The sequence below is a fragment of the Bos taurus genome, chromosome 23, assembly GCF_002263795.3.
Source record: "Bos taurus isolate L1 Dominette 01449 registration number 42190680 breed Hereford chromosome 23, ARS-UCD2.0, whole genome shotgun sequence".
Taxonomy (NCBI): domain Eukaryota; kingdom Metazoa; phylum Chordata; class Mammalia; order Artiodactyla; family Bovidae; genus Bos; species Bos taurus.
The window spans coordinates 11783867-11790728 of NC_037350.1; the positions used below are offsets into that span (position 1 = coordinate 11783867).

The window sequence follows — 6862 nt, forward strand, 5'->3', positions numbered from 1 at the left end:
TATATGGCACAGGCAAAAAATGTCGTTATTTGTATATCTTGCTTTTTGTCATAATGTTTGTTATTTTATTCCATATTGTGTGTAGGAGTAAATTCATTCTCACTGCTGCAAAGTATTTCAGTATGTGAATATGATAATTCATTTATCCCTTCAGCTATTAATGGGCATTTGGGGGAGGGGAGTTCAGGATGGGGAACACATGTACACCCATGGCTGATTCATGTCAATGTATGGCAAAAACCACTACAATACTGTAAAGTAATTAGCCTCCAATTAAAATTAAAAAAAAAAGGGCATTTGTATTATTTCCATTTTGGGTCTATTTCAAAAAAGTGATGCTTGAAGATTCTTTTACATGTCTTTTGGTATACATGTGTATACAGATGGTAGCAAGTAATTGAATTATCGGATCATAGGGTATGTGACCTTTTTGTTCAACTATGGTAGGTTGTTGTTCAGTTGCTTAAGTTCTGTCTGACTCTGTGACCCCATGGACTGCAGCACCCCAGGCTCCCCCTGTCCTTCACTGTCTCCCGGAATTTGCTCAGTTTCATGTCCACTGAGTCATTGATGCTATCTAATCATCTCATCCTATGCTGCCAAACAGTTGATTATAGCTGCTGCTGCTGCTAAGTCGATTCAGTCGTGTCCGACTCTGTGCGACCCCATAGACGGCAGCCCGCCAGGCTCCCCCGTCCCTGGGATTCTCCAGGCAAGAACAGTGGAGTGGGTTGCCATTTCCTTCTCCAATGCATGAAAGTGAAAAGTGAAAGTGAAGTCACTCAGTCGTGTCCGACTCCTAGCGACCCCATGGACTGCAGCCCACCAGGCTCCTCCGTCCATGGGATTTTCCAGGCAAGAGTACTGGAGTGGGGTGCCATTGCCTTCTCCGGTTGATTATAGCAGTAGTACATAATTAATTTTTTTTGAATGAATTAATATTAGGGAGTTTTAGCTTTTATGAAATTGAAACTAAACTGCAGACACAATTTATCATTCTTTCCATGTGCTAGCCCCCCTAGTATTTGAACGATAAATTGGTAGCTTGATAATAAAAGACAGATACAGCCTTAATTAATATAAAACACTTGTTTGCTTGCTCAATCTTAACTGAGTTTTAGTGGGATCATTTATGTAGTTATGCTTCTTGGGTCTGTTATTAACAGTCATATTGAGGTTATTTTATTTAGTCATATTTATCTAATCTTATTAGTTACATAAATCTGCTAACATTGATGGATTTCTCAGGTTCATGGTACAGGAATATGTAAGTTATTGCCCTTAAAATTGTTTGTTACAACTTGTGTGTGGTAAAATTTTATAACCTTTATATGTTTATTTTACAGCTTAAAGAAGTACATACACTTATCCATCACTTAATCTATGCATAGTAGCCTTGAAAAGTGGGTGTGATGTAACTAGTTTTTGGAAAAACAGGAAAGTGAAGGGCAGCTGAGAGAAAGATGGAAAATGATAACATCTTGATCTTCCTGGGTGCATCTACACTGTACGATGTGATGCTTTGTGCCACAAAAGTTATCTCAGATTGGGAAACTTCCTAGAAAGGGCTGGAGAGTATTTTAGTCCATATACTCTCTGTTGCAGATACTCAGCTCTGCCATTGCAGTGCAAAAGCAGTTGTAGGCAGTGTTTAAGTGAAGAAGTGTGACTGTGTTCCAGTGAAACACTGAAATGTGACATTGTATAATTTTCATATGTTGCAGAATAACATTCTTAGATTTCCCTCCCTCCCCAAATGCTTGAAATGAAAAAAACAAACAAACAAAAAAAAACACCAAACCATTTGTACTGGTCTGCTAGGGCTGCTGTAACAAATCACCAGAAACTGGATGGCTTAGACAACAGAACTTGGGTGTCTCAGGGAGGAGAGGATCTGTTCTGGCCTGTCTCCTTGGCTTGTAGATGGTTATCTCTCCCTGTGCCACTTCACATCCTCCCAGGTCCACTGTGTTAGGGCCTACCTTTATGACCTCATTTTAACTCCATTGCCTCTGTGAAGGCCCTATACCCAAATAAGATCACATTCTGAGATATTGGAGGTTAAGATTTCAGTGTGTCTTTTCTTGAGGAGGGGGGTGATACAATTCAGTTTATGACATCATTCTTAGTTGTGGGTCATCAAAAGATAAATGGTGGGCTGAACTTGGCCAACTGGCTGCCCTGTTGGTCCTTGGCTTATCTGCTTGGGGCAGAGTTTTACCTGTGGGATTTTCCAGCCCGTCTTTGGGTGAGATGGCTAATCTAGTGAACTCAGGCTACTAGAGGAGCAGTCATCAGTTTCATCTTTGACTATGAAGGACAGCAGTTTATAGGGATATACTGGAGTATGGGATTATATCTTCTTACACATATTTAGAGTTCAGGGTCAAATTATCATTTTAGTATTTTTAATTTTAGAAGGAATAAATCCTGTCCCTGCCCCCATCCCTGCCCCTGTCCCCTGCTTCTCCTTTGGAGATGCTCCTGTGAGGTGGTTCAGAGCTATTATGTAGTAGACTGTGGCTTAGAGCATTTGAAATAGTTGCTTAGTGTTCTGTGGAGGTACTTTTTAATGGCTTTTGTAAACATTTGGTAAGAATTTTATTTTAAACATAAACTCAGTTTTAATATGTCAGTTACCACGAATGCATTAATTGTTGCACTTACGTTGTCATTTTTGAGTGGATCTTGTCATCTGTGTTTAAAGCACATCCCTTATGGCTCAGCTGGTAGAGAATCCGCCTGCAGTGTAGGAGACCTGGGTTCGATCCTTGGGTTGGGAAGATCCCCTGGAGAAAGGAAAGGCTCCCCACTCCAGTATTCTGGCCTGGAGAATTCCATGGACTGTATAGTCCACGGGGTCGCAAAGAGTCGGACATGACTGTGCGACTTTCACTTTCAGGGCTCTGAGGTGACCTGTTTAAAATAAAAACTGATCTGTTATCATTAGCAATTTAAGTGTTTGGGTCAGTATTTTCTTGATTGCTGTCTATATAGTCTTGTTTGTATAGTATTTTAATATCAGTATATGATCCTTATAATCCTTGATTTCAGTGTATGTTCATTGTTTGTGGGTTTTTTTTTTTTTTACAGTAGTTAACTTTATAGTATATGAAGGCTTTACATTTGAATTTAGAAAATATTTTTACCTTTATAGAAGACTTTTTTTTTCAGTTTTATATTCATGTTCTTTGTAAAATGTCATTTGAAGAAGTTTTTTATTTCTTGAATATTTGGAAATTTGCCGGCTTAGCATGTGTAACCTAATGGGAAAAGGTGAGATGGAAGATAAAGGAAATTGATTATTTTAAATTGGGTTAATACAAAGATGGGGAAGGCACAGCAGAAACGAAATCAGTTCAGGTTATCAGTTATCCAGATTTTGTTTTCATTTCCCTGACAGCTTTTAGAATCCTCTGGGTGCTGATTTGTTTCTTCCTTTAACTTTAGTAGAATACCATTCTTTATTATTTCTTGGTATAAGCTATTAAGTAGAGTTGCTAGTAACTCCCGAGTAGGTGAAGGACTTCTTGTCTATGTCTTAGTGGTATGAGAAGGCATCTCTGTCAGTATTACGGCAGAACAGGTAGCTCTAGAAAGGTTTTTTTAATTATTTTTATTTTTTAAAAGATTTATTTGTTTGGCTGCTCTGGGTCTCTGTTGCTGCATGCGGGCTTCTCCAGTGGCAGCGAGCAGGGGCCACTCTTCGTTGGGGTGTGCGGGCTTCTCGTGGTGGTGGAACATGAGCTCTGGACGCGTAGTTGCCTTGAGGCATGTGGGATCTTCCCAGACTGGGGATGGAACCCATGTTTCCTGCATTGGCAGGAGGATTCTTAACCACTGGACCACCAGGGAAGCCCTAGAAAGGTTTTATTTATTTTTTAAAGTTTATGTTTAATTGAAGGATAATTGCTTTCCAATATTGCTTTGGTTTCTGCTATACATCAACATGAATCAGTCATAGGTAAACATATGTCCCCTTCCTCTTGAACCTCCCTCCCACCTCCCACCACTTCCCACCCCTCTAGGTTGTTACCTGGAAAGGTTTTAAAATAGACACTTCTCTGTTATGATAAGCTATGGAAGAAAATACAGAAAAGGAAGGGTCTTATCCCTGTTGTATGTCAAAGACTGTATTTTTAGAATATGTTCTTATTGTAACAGTTCTTATATTTGTTTAATGCACATTAAAACAGTGTGGTTCTTTTGAGGTGATAAGTAGATAGTTAATTTTATCTTTGGTCAGTCTCTCATATTAACCTTTGCTGCTGCTGCTAAGTCGCTTCAGTCGTGTCCAACTCTGTGTGACCCCACAGATGTCAGCCCACCAGGCTCCCCCGTCCCTGGGATTCTCCAGGCAAGAACACTGGAGTGGGTTGCCATTTCCTTCTCCAATGCAGGAAAGTGAAGTCGCTCAGTCGTGTCTGACCCTTAGCGACCCCATGGACTGCAGCCTACCAGGCTCCTCCATCCATGGGATTTTCTAGGCAAGAGTACTGGAGTAGGGTGCCATTTCCTTCTCCCATATTAACCTCTAAAGGTCTGTAAAAAACAGTGGTTAGTTACAATGTGTGCCTGATGTGTGCCTGTTTAAGATAGAGGCAAAGGGCATTTTGGAGTGTAGTAGAAAGAGAAATGAGCCTCTTATGCACAAATTCATGCAAAAATATTATTGTGGTAGAGTGCCATCTCCTTTGGCCTGGAATGGTTGTTGCACGATCTTTTGAACTTGTTTCTGAGATTAAAATGCACACACATATAAATTGGCTTATTGAAGTAGGTTACTGTGGATATTTAGTTATTTATGCATATTTATTAAATTCCTTTTCTTTGAAGAAATTCCTGCTTCATTGTGGGAACTCTCAAAATGTACTAATTAATTCTGTGCCTGCAGCAATCATATCCTTGAGTGACACATGGATCTTGGGTTTTAATGTTGTATATTTATACAAGCACTTCATGCATGTGGAAGGAAGGTAGAGAGTTTTGTATAGGTATTCAATGGTATATATATTTTAATGACATTCTTGACAATATGTCATCCTTTCTCCAATGGGAATAAATACAGTGATGATTTTTATTGTTTACCCTGAGCATGGACAAATCATATCACTTCTCATTTGGAAGCATTGCTTCATTGATGCTTTTCCCATGCTTGTGGAGGTAAAAATTCTTTAGTGTAATGTTCTTATTTAATATTTAATACGAGTCCCAGATTGCCACGGGAATTGATTATTTCCTTTGTTTCTAGTTGTGTAGATATTTTTTTGAAGCTGAGAGAAGTAAAGGAAGCAACTTCAAGCTGTTACGTTTGGGAGAATTAGTTGAGTTTCTCACAAGTGTTTGTACTGATCTGATTAGTCAGATTTCTTGGAGTGGCAAGGGAGAGAGACTTTATAATCAGAGGTGGAATGAGAAGTAAAAAGAGGAATTTTCTTCATTCACTGCATAAGTAGTACTTAGTCCCCATTGTTCCTGATAAGGTTCTTAAACAGCTAGGGTACTGTTTCCTTTTTGCTTCAGGACAGCTAGCTGCTCCAAATAACCGTTTCTCAGTCCATTGAAGTAATCCTACAAACAAGGTTTGATTGTATTGATTTAACATTGTGAGTGGAGCAGACATCCTTGCTGGTCACAATTGGGGTCAGGAACTTGGAAGGGAAACCCCTCACATCCAACCCTTTTGTGGTTGACTATCAGCCTAAGTAAACATGCTGTTCATCATTCAACCTCATGATGTGTGTAATTGCTGGCCTTATATTCTAGCAAACTGCGCCTTGGAGCGGGGATTGGATAGAATGACAGAGAGAATGGGTTGGGACCATCTTGCTCAGATTATCTTTATTTGAGGTAGGATGCTTCACAGATCTTTGGTCCAGCAAGAACACGTTTCTGCTCTACCTCTTAATTTTCATTTCCGGATGCAAAAGTGATTTTTTTAGGGGTTGTATGGGAGATGGAAATTTAGAAAGTGGGGAGGATTGAATGGAACCATCTTTATTTGATACCCTCATGGATTTGCATACTAGAGTTAATTATTTCTTGTAGATATTCAGGACAGCTTTTTCTGTCTGTAATTAGCAAATATGTACGTATCTCCCTGTATCAGAACACTCAACTAAATGGATTAACTGCATAATCAAAGGTAGTTAAATATGTGGGTCTGGAACTTTGTTTTGCCTGTATTTAGCAAGTATTTTAACAGCATTTAGCTGACTGAATGAAGTGGATGAATAAACATGCTTTTTGTCTAAATGCGGATAGTACTAAATTCATTATTGGTAGACGATATTGTGTATATAATAGATCCTTTTGAATCTGAGTTTGGGTATGAAAAACTAAATGACACTTGTTACCGGATATATTTGATTTAGTTCTTTGAACTAATTTTAAACTATACCTCAAAGATGTTGATTTGGAATTTTTTGAGGGTGTTGTATAACCGGCCATGCATGGGTACAGACCATTAGTGCTAGCTCCTGACTGTATTATAAGGATTAAAAGCAAACCTTTGCATGTGATGTTTTATATATTTGGCTTAAAAAAAAACCCAGAAGCTTTTAGAGGTTGTGAGATATGGGTCGTTTTTATTGGGTAAGAGTTAGGTCAATAAAGCATTTACCAACATGAAATGTTTTTTTCCTCCCCTTTCTTGGTATTAACAGAAAGGTGAATGGACAACATAGCTATTAAAGGATTTAATTTAAAAAAATGTAGCAGCAAAACCACACACTCTGGCTGTCCATGTTACTTTAAGCTTCGTATTTCAAAACTATATTCAAGCTTTGGATATAAACTTCCCAGTAGCTGAGTGGTATTAACCAGTGCTTTTCTTCTTTGCTTTATCCTATTGTGTCAGCAG

General features: G+C 38.8%; 1 protein-coding gene across 3 annotated transcripts in view; it reads left to right on the top strand.

Moving 5' to 3' along the window:
• Positions 1 to 6862, top strand: part of ZFAND3 (zinc finger AN1-type containing 3) — a 328021-nt gene that overhangs the window by 54704 nt on the left and 266455 nt on the right. The window lies entirely within an intron of this gene.